The sequence below is a fragment of the Salmo salar genome, chromosome 12, assembly GCF_965601325.2.
Source record: "Salmo salar chromosome 12, fSalSal1, whole genome shotgun sequence".
In the NCBI taxonomy this organism is placed as follows: Eukaryota; Metazoa; Chordata; class Actinopteri; order Salmoniformes; family Salmonidae; genus Salmo; species Salmo salar.
This window is the reverse complement of record NC_138302.1, coordinates 46090923-46105033: the sequence shown is the minus strand read 5'-3', so window position 1 is coordinate 46105033 and position 14111 is coordinate 46090923.

The window sequence follows — 14111 nt, the reverse complement described above, 5'->3', positions numbered from 1 at the left end:
TCTTATATGCATAGTCACTTTAACTATACATTCATGTACATACTACCTCAATTGGCCCGACCAACCAGTGCTCCCGCACATTGGCTAACCGGGCTATCTGCATTGTGTCCCACCACCTGCCAACCCCTCTTTTTACGCTACTGCTACTCTGTTCATCATATATGCATAGTCACTTTAACCATACCTACATGTACATAGTACCTCAATAAGCCTGACTAACCGGTGTCTGTATATAGCCTTGCTACTCTTATTTTCAAATGTATTTTCTGTTGTTTTATTTCTTTACTTACACACACACACACTTTTTTTTATCCCCCTCGCACTATTGGTTAGAGCCTGTAAGTAAGCATTTCACTGTAAGGTCTACACTTGTTGTATTCGGCGCACGTGACAAATCAACTTTGATTTGATATTGTGTGTTGTTAACAATCCATTGCATCAGTGCCAAGCCCAGGGTACAGTGAACGTTTTGGGCTAAGGAGTGATAAGAGGAGCTTTACACACATCACCATTATGCACTTCATAACAGTGTGTGTGTGTGTGTGTGTGTGTGTGTGTGTGTCAGTGACACACTGTGTATTAAGACTTGAATGGTTTTCTGCAATACAGCATAGGATGACGTACTAAATACAGTATGACCTAGGCATTGCATGTGAACTTGCAACTAGGCTACCTCCGAAACAGTGCTATACTCAATGGTGAATTAGCATTAGTAAAGCCTTAATAGATGCCATTGGTATATGAAGTATTGGTGTAGTAGTATTGGCCACAGGAAGGGACAAAGCTGGTATTTTTCCTCTAGCAATCAATTAACCTGTTGACATTGCCAATTATATCTGACAAATGAGCCAGAGGTGAGTGAATCAGACTGAAGTAAATTTGGCACAACAAAGCCTAATTCGTTTAAGGACAGATTTACAAGTTAATTTCCTGTATTGTGGGTCATTTCAGTTCTCAACCTCCCATGTTCAGCTAGTCACAGTCATAACTTAATGGTAGAGAAAAATTCAACTTAGTGACATTTGTCAAGATGACATTTGTCAAGAAGCAATTCCTTATTTTATTATATGCCAGTGTCCAATTATTATATTCTTAGCAGCTTGTGAAGGTACAAGTTCCATACCTGTAGGCAGAAAAGCCATGGCTGAACATGGGAGGTTGAGATCTAACACCTCACAAGTTCATCACATTACATTGAAAAATAAACCCAGGTCGTCCTCTGTTGAGTTTTCTCACTTATCGAAATTGGGCCATAACTGGCCCGACCAATACACATTTAGAAGGGGGCTCACCCAATTTAAAGTGGTGCATCCCCACCCCGTACTGTACCTGCTATCCCAGCCAAACCCGCTATCCTCCTCTGCAGTATAGTTCACTTCTTACTCACTTAAGCGGCAGCCACTCTGACTGGCTGCTGAAATTCATTGCTGCACTCCATTACACGGCCAAGCAGTTGGGCTGGACCTGGGATTAGAGGGCCAATCAATACAGTCAGTATCTACCCCTTCTAATCTCTGTCGCCTGTGTCAAGCCTGCTATCTGTAATAGATCTCAGGGATTAGGAGGAATTCTTAAAACACTACTGCCACTCGAGGGTTTGCAGAGTGTGCCGAGGATGCCGATGCAGGCTCACTGCCGCCGTGAGCCGAATGGGGAATGCCACTAGCAGCCAGAGCAAAGCGAGGAGAGGAGAGCGGTAGCCTACGCAAAGGAGGATAAGCAGTGGGGCAGGCAAGGCGAGAGCCCATGTCATTTCTCTAATCCTCCATTTATACTTTCACCGGCCTACAGATAATGAAAAATAAAATGGAAAACTTCTCCGGCAGCAGGTTTTAATCTGTTGCATGCGTTTAACCATGGCAAGGTGACTGGGAACATTAACGTGTACAAACAGACCAGCTATGACCTCCGTAAGGCAATCAAAGAGGCAAAATGTCAGTATAGAGACAAAGTGGAGTCGCAATTCAATAGCTCAGACACGAGACGTATGTGGGCAGGGACTCCAGACAATCACGGATTATAAAGGGCAAGCCGGCCACATCAAGGACACCAACGCCTCGCTCCCGGACAAGCTAAAACACCTTCTTCGCCCGCTTCGAGGAAAACAACATTGAGCTGCAGACGCAGGCCCCCGCTGCTCTCTCGTGGCCGACGTGAGTAAGACATTTAAGCATATTAACCTTCAAAAGGCTGCCAGCCCAGACGGTAATCCAAGCAACATCCTCAGAGAAGGTGCAGACCAGCTGGCTGGAGTGTATACGGACATGTTCCATCTCTTCAAATCTCAGTCTGTTGTCCCCACTTGCTTCAAGATGCCCACCATTACTCCTGTACCCAAGAAAATGAAGGTAACTGAACTAAATGACTATCGCCCCATAGCACTCACTTGTCATCATGAAGTGCTTTGAGAGGCTAGTTAAGGTAGGGTGACCATACGTCCTCTTTTTCCCGGACATGTCGTCTTTTTGGACCTAAAAAAATGCGTCCGGCCGGGATTTCTAAATCGCCCAAAATGTCCGGGATTCGGCTTTTGCTTTCTACAGTCGCCATTCATTGTGTGTGTTTTTGGGGTTTTGCATTGCTTTAACCTTTCTCTTTAGGTCCCGCCTTCTCACACGCCACCATTGGTGGGTCATGTAGGCCTACGCAAACATTGGTCAAACTGCATCTCAATCATTACCCTCAACATGGCAACAGCCAAGAGACAGAGCAGCAGCTTGCTTGTCAACAGTGGCACATGGCTCCAGAACAGCGTAAAAATGCCCAAATGTAAATACACAGACGATTTACAGAGAAAATTCCCGTGTTTTCGTCTTGGTCGGGATCCGTGTGAAGCAGAATGCATGACCTGCAAAGCTGGCACATACGTGTCAGTGTCAAATAAAGGTGCTAGCGACCTAGAAGCCCACATAAGCTCCGCAAAACACAAAATTGCAGCTAAAGGAGAGAGTTCGTCAGGTAAATTAACTGACTATTTTTTTGAGAGCAGGTAAAACAGAAGATGCTGTTACTGCTGCGGAGGGAGTTTTTGCATTCCACAACACAAAGCATCACAATAGCTACAGATCAATGGACTGCACGTCTGCCTTGTTAAAAAAGGCTTTCCCTGATTCCGAGACTGTGTGAACATTTTCAAGCGCTTGTACTAAGACCGAAGCAATTGTTAACGCTGTGATAGCACCACATTCTGTCGACATAGCTCAGAAAGCACTAGAAGACATACCTTACTGTGGTATTTCTACTGATGGGAGCAATCACGGTGCTGTGAAAATATTTCCTCTGCTTATTCAGTATTTTCATTGGAAGAATGGTGGCGTGCAAACTAAATTAGTCGAAGTTAAAAACACTCCAAATGAGACAGCTGATACTAGGGTGACCATACGTCCTCTTTTTCCCAGACATGTCCTCTTTTTTGAAAACTAAAAATATGGTCACCCTAGTTAAGGACCATATCACCTCCACCTTTCCTGACACCCTAGACCCACTACAATTCCCATACTGCCCCATAAGATCAATGGACGATCCAATCGCCATTTCACTGCACACTGCCCTATCCCACCTGGACAAGAGAAATATCTATGTAAGAATGCTGTTCATCGACTACAGCTCAGCCTTCAACACCATACTGCCCTCCAAGCTCATCCTTTAAGCTCAGCACTAGTTCTGAAACCCCTCCCTGTGCAATAAGGTCCTGGACTTCCTGACGGGCCTACCCCAACAACACCCATGCCACGCTGATCTTCAAAACGGGGGGCCCACAGGGGTGCGTGCTCAGCCCCCTCCTGTAGTTGCTGTTCACCCATGGCATCTCAATCATCAAGTTTGCTGACGACACAACAGTGGTAGGCCTGATTACCAACAATGGCGAGACAACCCAAAGGGAGGAGGTAAAAGTCCTGGTGGAGTGGTTCCAGGAGAATAATCCCTCCACATCAACAAAACGAAAGAGCTGATCTTGGACTACAGGAGACAGCAGAGACGGCACCCATCCACATCGACAAGGCTGCAGTGGAGAGGGTCAAAAGCTTCACGTTCCTCTGCTGTCCTGAAATTACCTGAAATGGTCCCTCCACACAGACACTGGGGTGCAACAGTGCCTCTTCAACCTCAGGAGGCATAAGAAATGTGTTTTGAACCCCAAGACCCTAACGAACCTCTACAGATGCACCACTGAGAGTATACTGTTGGGCTGTATCACGGGCTGGTACGGTAATTGCACCGTCCATAACCGCAGGTTTCTCCAGAGTGTGGTGCAGTCAGTCCAACACATTGTCGGGGGCACACTGCCTGCCCTCCAGGATATCTACAGCACCTGTTGTCACACGAAGGACATCGACAGCATCCGGACTCTGACATTGCTCATTCTGATATTCCTTAATTTCTTTCATTTTACTTTTTGTATTATGTGTGTATTGTTTTGTATTGCTAGGTATTTCTCTGCACCTGCGATAACATCTGCAAATATGTGTACGCTACCAATAAACGTTGATTTGATTTGACAAGAGGATCTGGCAGGTCAAATGATTCCAGTTGACCCTAGAATTCTTTGTACATTTTCACACCATCATATGATGGGCATCAAAGACTTACAGAGCAACACCTGCCAGGTCTTAGTACTATAACTTATTTTCAGCAGTAGCCAAAGCACTAAGAAGTCTGTAAGCCCTGTCTTGTCCTCTCCTCACACATGGCTGAACAGCAAGAGGCATGTCCAATCAGAAATAATATGCGTGCGGAAAAGCAGCTTACACATGTTTGTAAAAGCAAAACTAACTGACGGGTGCAAGCCAATTTGAGAGCCATCTCATTGTCTATGCGCGCGTGTGTGTGTGTGTGTGTGTGTGTGGGTGTGTGTGTGTGTGTGTGTGTGTGTGTGTGTGTGTGTGTGTGTGTGTGTGTGTGTGTTTTATGTAAATCATAAAAGTACAAATGCAGAGCCAATGGTGGGCCCTGCTATTAAATTAGCATTATTTTCACACAGGAAAATTATTATTATTTAATTAATTATTTAATTAATGTTTATTGACCAAATGTGTTTCATGGTTCTATAAAAAGTGGGTAATTTATTATATGCATAAGGTTGAAATAATGGTTAGCTAATGTTTATTTATTTTATTATTCTGTTTTCCGGTGGGTTTTGTTAATAAACTGCGCCGTTGGAAACCGTTATTTATCTCCTGCGTCTGACTTCTCTGCCGCCAGTACTAAGTAAAGGGTCTGAATACTTATATAGATGCGTTATTATTATTTGTATTGCAAGAATGTATAACTGTTTTCTGCTTTTTCATTATGGGGTATAGAATAAAACTTTATTGTCCATCCAGGATGGATTTTTTTCCCCCATTAAAAGGATCATACATTCTCACATCATACACTTTAAACCAGTCAGTCCATCATGTTGCATACACTAAAAACAGAGGACATTGATGCATTCACTCACAACTGACCACTGTCCCAACTGCACTGGATAGATAAGTACATATACTGATACAATTTATTTTGCATTTAGTAGGCCAACAGCACAGGGAACAAATTCATGTTTGTTTGGGCATTCTGAAGCACCGGCCAGAGGGAAGCTTCTTGATCTGAGGGTGTAGAGAGTGGGAGGGGTCACTAACGACAGTGCCTTCTTTTTGGTTGCATTGTGGAACAGACTGCCTAAATGTGCATGTGGTCGACCAATTACTTTGCTGGCTGTGTTTACTATCGTGGTCAGTTTGCTTTTGCTCCTCACACTCAGATTGAACGTGAGGATGCTCTCTACACGCTCTCCAGAACATCCTGGCTGATTAAAAACAGGCGCTGGCTTGCTTTAAAAAAAATACAGTCTGCATTCTCTGTAAAACTACGCTTGTTATCAATTTGTGTCCCTAGGTATTTGAAACACTCAACCACCTGCACTGGTTGGTCGTTCAGAGAGAGTCATTGGGACATTGATAAGCTTTTCTGCTACATATACATACATTTTACATACATGGTACTTTTATATTGAGCAGTCACATAACAATAATACATTACCAAACATAAGCTTTTTAATCCCAACCCTCAGCCACTCTCAGCCCATCCCACCTATCACCATAGACCACCCTCATTTGGTTTCCATGTGCCATACATTTTTTAATTGTGCTGTGATGTTTTACATACATTTTGAACCTTTCTAATCATTTAGTATCCACAGATTGTGAACTAAAGAACCTTTCCTACGAGTATTATTATTTATTGACTGACTATGGCTTTCCAAATCGCCTATCACTGCTAAGGATAATTTTAAGTGCATGTTGTGATTTTTTTTTTTAAACCATTCCTGAACCTGTGACCAGAAACAAGCTTCATCGGGCCAATACCAGAATAAATTGATTCTGTCTGTTCACAGCAAAATCTACAGAGCTGAGATTGTTGTATGTCCCATATATATATAGCATTCTGTTAGTGGCAAGAATTTTATATAATAATTGAAATTGAAAATCTGTTGAATGAAGTGTAGTTTTTTGTACCAGTTCATAAAACCATATGCCATGGAATTGGTACATCGGAAATCTCTTCCCATTTATTTTGCATCCTGTATGGCGCAGCTGTCAATATTTTTGTCCTAAAATGAAATTGATGTATATTTTTCTATTCATGCCAGTTCCTTTCAGCCAATTTGTATCTTTAATATATGCCAGGCAAACAAGTTCCCTAGCTTCTCCCTTTTCCACTTGCCGTCTCCATTTTTGTGGTAGTACTGAAATCAGTTGTTTGTTAGTTTGGAGTGATCATATATTTTCGATAACTGCATATGTGGCATAGCTCCTTCGTTTCTATTCATAATAATATTAATAAATATAACACGATTTTTAAACATTTTTTCCATTAAGATTTTTTATTTTTATTAATCAGTATATTTGAGTTTAACCATAACATTTGTTCTATATTTTCTGGAGGATAAAACTGAAATTGTAAACAGTTTTGTATGGCTTGTTTAAGAAAGGACGATACTTTAAACAAAATGTCATTTTCAATTTGTCGGAAATGAGAAGTTGTAATCTATATAAAGGCAATTTTTGAACAAGGGATGAGCCTTTCTTAATAATCTACTGGAGAACCATTTTGGGTTTAAGTATAACTTACAGTACGTATGAGTGAAGCTTTTAGTGAAGGTTTAAAGCTTTAATATTTAATAATTTTAGCCCCCCCAAACTCATATTCATTATATAAATAGGCACGTTTATTCTGTCTGGCTTTTTTTAAACCTTTATTTAACCAGGTAGGCTAGTTGAGAACAAGTTCTCATTTACAACTATAAAGCAAAGAAGTTCGACACATACAACAGAGTTACACATGGAATAAAAAAACATACAGTCAATAATACAGTAGAAAAAATAAAAATACAGTGTGTGCAAATGAGAAGATAAGGGAGGTAAGGCAAAAAAATAGGCCATAGTGGCGAGGTAATTGCGATATAGCAATTAAACACTGGAGTGATGGATGTGCAGAAGATGAATGTGCAAGAAGAGACACTGGGGTGCAAAGGAGCAAAATAAATAAATAAATATATACAGTATGGGGATGAGGTAGTTGGGTAGGCTATTCACAGAAGGGCTGTGTACAGGTGCAGTGATCTGTGAGCTGCTCTGACAGCTGGTGCTTAAAGCTAGTGAGGGAGATATAAGACGCCAGCTTCAGTGATTTTTGCAATTAATTCCAGTCATTGGCAGCAGAGAACTGGATGGAAAGGTGGCCAAGGGACAAATTGGCTTTGGGGTTGACTAGTGAAATATACCTGCTGAAGCGCGTGCTGCAGGTGGGTGCTGCTACGGTGACCAGTGAACTGAGATAAGGCGGGGCTTTACCTTGCAAAGACTTGTAGATGACCTGGAGCCAGTGGGTTTGGTGACAAGTATGAAGCGAGGGCCAGCCAATGAGAGCGTACAGTTCGCGTTGGTGGGTAGTATATGGGGCTTTGGTGACAAAATGGATGGCACTGTGATAGACTGCATCCAGGTTGTTGAGTAGAGTGTTGGAGGCTATTTTGTAAATTACATTGCCAAAGTTGAGGATCAGTAGGATAGTCAGTTTTACGAGAGTATGTTTGGCAGCATGAATGAAGGATGCTTTGTTGCAAAATAGGAAGCTGATTCTAGATTTAATTTTGGATTGGAGATGCTTAATGAGAGTTTACAGTCTAACCAGACACCTAGGTATTTGTAGTTGTCCACATATTCTAGGTCAGAACCGTCCATAGTAGTGATGCTGGACGGGCGGGCAGGTGTGGGCAGCGATCGGTTGAAGAGCAGGCATTTAGTTTTACTTGGATTTAAAAGCAGTTGGTGGCCACGGAAGGAGAGTTGTATGGCATTGAAGCTCGTCTGGAGGTTTGTTAGCACAGTGTCCAAAGAAGGGCCAGAAGTATACAGAATGGTGTCGTCTGCGTAGAGGTGGATCAGAGAATCACCAGCAGCAAGAGCAACATCATTGATGTATACAGCGAAGAGAGTCGGCCCGAGACTTGAACCTGTGGCACCCCCATAGAGACAGCCAGAGGTCTGGACAACAGGCCCTCCGATTTGACACACTGAACTCTATCAGAGAAGTAGTTGGTGAACCAGGCGAGGCAGTCATTTGAGAAACCAAGGCTGTTGAGTCTGCCGATAAGAATACGGTGATTGACAGAGTCGAAAGCCTTGGGTAGGTCGATGAATATGGCTGCACAGTATTGTCTCCTATTGATGGCAGTTATGATATCGTTTAGGACCTTGAGCGTGGCTGAGGCGCACCCATGACCAGCGCGGAAGCCAGATTGCATAGCGGAGAAGGTGCGGTGGGATTCGAAATGGTCGGTGATCTGTTGTTTACTTGGGTTTTGAAGACCTTAGAAAGGCAGGGTTGGATGGATATAGGTCTGTAGCAGTTTGGTTCTAGAGTGTCTCCCCCTTTGAAGAGGGGGATGACCGCGGCAGCTTCTTTGGGGATCTCAGACGATACGAAAGAGAGGTTGAATAGGCTAATAATAGGGGTTGCAACAATTTCGGGAGATAATTTTTGTCAAGCCCGGCTGATTTGTAGGGGTCCAGATTTTGCAACTCTTTTAGAACATCAGCTATCTGGATTTGGGTGAATGAAAAATGGGGGAGGCTTGGGCGAGTTGCTGTGGGGGGTAGAGGGCAGTTGACTGGGGTAGGGGTAGCCAGGTGGAAAGCATGGCCAGCCGTAGAAAAATGCTTATTGAAATTCTCAATTATCGTGGATTTATCGGTGGTGACAGTGTTTCCTAGCCTCAGTGCAGTGGGCAGCTGGGAGGAGGTGCTCTTATTCTCCATGGACTTTACAGTGTCCCAAAACGTTTTTGAGTTTGTGCTACAGGATGCAAATTTCTGTTTGAAAATGCTAGCCTTAGCTTTCCTAACTGCTTGTGTATATTGGTTCCTAACTTCCCTGAAAAGGTGCATATCATGGCGGCTATTTGATGCTAATGCAGTACGCCACAGGATGTTTTTGTGCTGGTCAAGGGCAGTCAGTTCTGGAGTGAAGCATGGGTGAAATCTGTTCCTGGTTCTACATTTTTTGAATGGGGCATGCTTATTTAAGATGGTGAGGAAGGCACTTTTAAAGAATAACCAGGCATCCTCTACTGATGGGATGAGGTCAATATCCTTCCAGGATACCCGGGCCAGGTCGATTAGAAAGGCCTGCTCGCAGAAGTGTTTTAGGGAGCATTTGACAGTGATGAGGGGTGGTCATTTGACCGCAGACCCATTACGGATGCAGGCAATGAGGCAGTGATCGCTGAGATCTTGGTTGAAGACAACAGAGGTGTATTTGGAGGGCAAGTTGGTTAGGATGATATTTATGAAGGTGCCCGTGTTTATGGAATGGGGTTGTACCTGGTGGGTTCATTGATAATTTGTGTGAGATTGCTTAGATTGTAGGATGGCCGGGGTGTTAAGCATGTCCCAGTTTAGGTCACCTAGCAGCACGAGCTCTGAAGATAGATGGGGGGCAATCAATTCACATATTGTTTCCAGGGCACAGCTGGGGGCAGAGGGTGGTCTATAGCAAGAGGCAATGGTGAGAGACTTGTTTCTGGAAAGGTGGATTTTTAGAAGTAGAAGCTCGAATTGTTTTGGCACAGATCTGGATAGTATGAGAGAAGTCTGCAGGCCATCTCTGCAGTAGATTGCCACTCCTCCCCCTTTGGCAGTTCTATCTTGTCGGAAAATGTTATAGTTAGGGATGGAAATTTCAGGGTTTTTGGTGGGTCTTCCTAAGCCAGGATTCAGACATGGCAAGGACATCTGGGTTGGCAGAGTGTGCTAAGGCAGTGAGTAAAACAAACCTGGGGAGGAGGCTTCCAATGTTAACATGCATGAAACCAAGGCTTTTACGGTTACAGAAGTCAACAAATGAGAGCGCCTGGGGAATGGGAGTTGAGCTAGGCACTGCTGGGCCTAGATTAACCTCTACATCACCAGAGGAACAGAGGAGGAGGAGGAATAGGATAAGGGTACGGCTAAAGGCTATAAGAACTGGTCATCTAGTACTTTCAGAACAGAGAGTAAAATGAGCAGGTTTCTGGGCGCGATAGAATAGATTCAAGGCATAATGTACAGACAAAGGTATGGTAGGATGTGAATACAGTGGAGGTAAACCTAGGCATAAAGTGACGATGATAGAGATATTGAATCTCTAGAAAAATCATTTAAACCAGGTGATGTCACCGCATGTGTGGGAGGTGGAGCTGAAGGGTTAGCGAAGGCATATTGAGCAGGGCTAGAAGCTCTACAGTGAAATAAGACAATCACAAACCAGAACAGCAATGGACAAGGCATATTGACATTAGGGAGAGGCATGCGTAGCCGAGTGATCATAGGGTCCAGTTAGTAGTTAAGCTGGCTGGAGACACGGCGATTCAGAGAGCTAGCGGGCCGGGGCTAGCAAGCTAGCAGAAGGGCCTTAAAGGGACGTCGTAACGGAAGAAGTCATGCGGTTCCGTCAGCAGGCCAGCCGTGATGGATTAGTAGGGTTCTGTGTAGTAAAGGTGCCCAGTCCAATTGGCAAAATATGTATAGTGGCCCAAGAAATTGGCCAATGGACCTATTCAGCTAACAGTCTGATATGCTCTCGACAGCTAGCGGGCCGCGTTTAGCAGGCTAGCTGATGGGCATTCAGGGGACGTTGTGACGGAGGGGCCTGTTGGAAAAAGAACCCAGATTAAGTCGGTAGTCCAGTCGTGATGGATTAGCATGGCTTCTTTAGTAAAAGTATTATTATTATTATTATTTGGCTTAGCATTCCAAATAAAATTAAATATGTTTTGCTCATATGATTTAAAAAACAAGTCGTCTGGAGTAGGAAGTGCCGTCAGTAAGTAAACTTTGATAGGACCAAAGAGTTAATCAATGTGATTTTTCCATAAATAGACAAGAATTTACTTCTCCATGGTTGCAGAATCTTATCTATTTTTTCTAACTTTCTATTGAAATTAATTTTGGTAAGTTAATTTATATTTTTTGAGATGTGAATACCAGGTATGTCTACTTCACCATCTGCCCATGTTATTGGAAAAATACAAGGTAGTGTAAACACAATTTTTTTATGACCCAATAAGTAATATGGTACACTTGTCATAATTCGTTTTTAATCCAGAGAGGCTAGGAAAGTGATCAAGATCTTCAATGAGACTGTGCAGGGATCCAGATTGCGGACTTAATAAAAAACAAGTTATCGGCATACATTGACACTTTAGTTTTTATTCCCTGGATTTCTAACCCCTTGATGTTCTTGTTAGAGCTCATTTTAATATCTAGCATTTCAATTGCAATAATAAATAGATATGAAGACGACAGCCTTGATTTACTCTTCTTAAAAGCTCAACACTTTCTGAGAAGTAACCATTATTTATTATTTTACAACTGAGATTGCTGTACGTAACTTTAACCCATTGTATAAAAGATTCACCAAAATTAAAGTAATCCAGGTATTTATATATACATTCTAGTCGTACCTTATCAAATACCTTTTCAAAATGTGCTGTGAAGACCAGGCCTGGTATCTTCGATGCTTCATAATGTTCAATTGTTTCAAGTAATTGTCATATATTATCTCCAATATATCGTCCATAGAATAAAAACGTTTTTTTTTTTTACATGTGCTATGCATTTGCCAGGATTTTCGCATCACAACATTGAAGTGTTAGAGGCCTCCAGTTTTTAAATGGACTGGATCTTTATACTTTCCACCTGGGTGCTGTTTTAGTAGTAATGATATCAGACCTTGTTGAGTACCTGAAAGTCTACCATTTGTATCGGAGTAATTCAAACATGCTAATAATGGATCTTTGAGTACATCAAAAAAGGTCTGATATACTTCTACTGGGATACCGTCAAGCTCTGGTGTTTTTCCAGACTGAAAAGATTTTATTGCCTCAAAAAGTTCCTCTTCTGTAAGTTGGCCTTCACACAGGTCTTTCTGTAAATGTGTTAATTTTACAATTATTATTATTATTATTATTATTATTATGAAAGAAATCCTTACAGTTAACATCATTCAGTGGAAATGGAGGAGACTGAAAACAAAACATATGCTTAACATATTTTGCTTCCTCTTTCAACATGTCATTTGGTGAATCATGGATAACACCATCATTCATAATGAGTTTCTATAAAATCTTATTGGTAGAATTTCTGTTTAAAATTAGCATTTTTCACCATTTTCCATCCAATTCGCTTCATTTTTGTAATACATTACACTTGATCGTTCTTCAATAAGTACCTCAATTTAATAGTTACCATTACCATCTACCTGCGCTGTTACTTCCTCTATTTCCTTTATTAGTCTAATCTCTTTTGACCTAAACTGCTTTTGTTTTAATGATGAGTATTGTATTGAATGGCCTATAAAAGTACATTTGCAAGTGTTGCATACAATAAGGGGATCTGCTGTACCTATGTTGTGCAAAAAAAGTCAATTATTAATTATTTTGTCTTATTTAAGAACAAATTGTCATCCAATAGGTTTTGATTCAATTTCCATTGTCCACGTGGAAATTCTATATGGAGGCCAATTAGATGGTGGTCCGATCGCATTCAGTCTCCTATTAATACTTTTTTAAACTTTTGATGCCAGCAAGAATGAGACTAGGAAGTAATCAAGACGGCTATCTTGATTAAGCCTCCATGTATATCTCACTAGGTCAGGGTTTTTCAGCCTCCATATATCCACTAGTTCTAATGTATCCATGATCTTCGTGATCTCCTTAAGTGCTAGAGGGTGATCATTTGTAGAGTGATTTACTTTACGATCCATTGAGGTACTTCAAACCGTGTTATAATCTCCCACCATAATAATAGATCATTCGTTGCTTGTGTGCTCAATAGATTATTATATACATTTTCAAAGAATTGTGGATCATTATTATTTGGCCCATATAGATGAATTAGCCATTTCTGTTTTTGGTCCAATAGCATATTTAAAATAATCCATGTTCCTTGTGGATCAGTTTGCACAATCAGATCAACATTTGTATTAATTAGTATAATCACTCCTTTTGAGTTAAACATTTATTTTACTTTTTTATGATTTGCTAAGCCAATAAAAAAGCCTGCTCAGTTCATTGGATTGAAATGTTTGAAAAAAAGAAGAGATAACAACCTAAATATATCGCAAGACCAGTCCTTTTTTTTTATGTCCATTACATGCAAGACATATTTCATGTAGTCCTCATTATATCCTGTTGTATTCCGACAAAAAAAGGAACAGAGATTCTAACGTCCGCCAATCACTGCAGTAAAAATGTCTTAGGCATCCCACTGTCCATAAAGGAATACCCAAGTTTAACTTACAATCGACTCTGACACAGCCATGGCATGATAGCCAAGAATACATGCATTACTGACAACCCAGAGCAAGTAAACCTGTAAAAACATCCCTCTCTCCACCCATACACATTTTGTTTTTTATTCCAGGGTTGTTGCTCTCACCTCAGCTGTTTTACACCTAGGCATATATCATTAGGATCAATAATATAAAAGGTAGCATAAATAGTATATATAGAGAAATATATAATATATCTCTCTCTCGCTTAGAAGTGCTTCCAGCAAGAATGCCAGTTATTGTTAGTTATACCGTTAGCT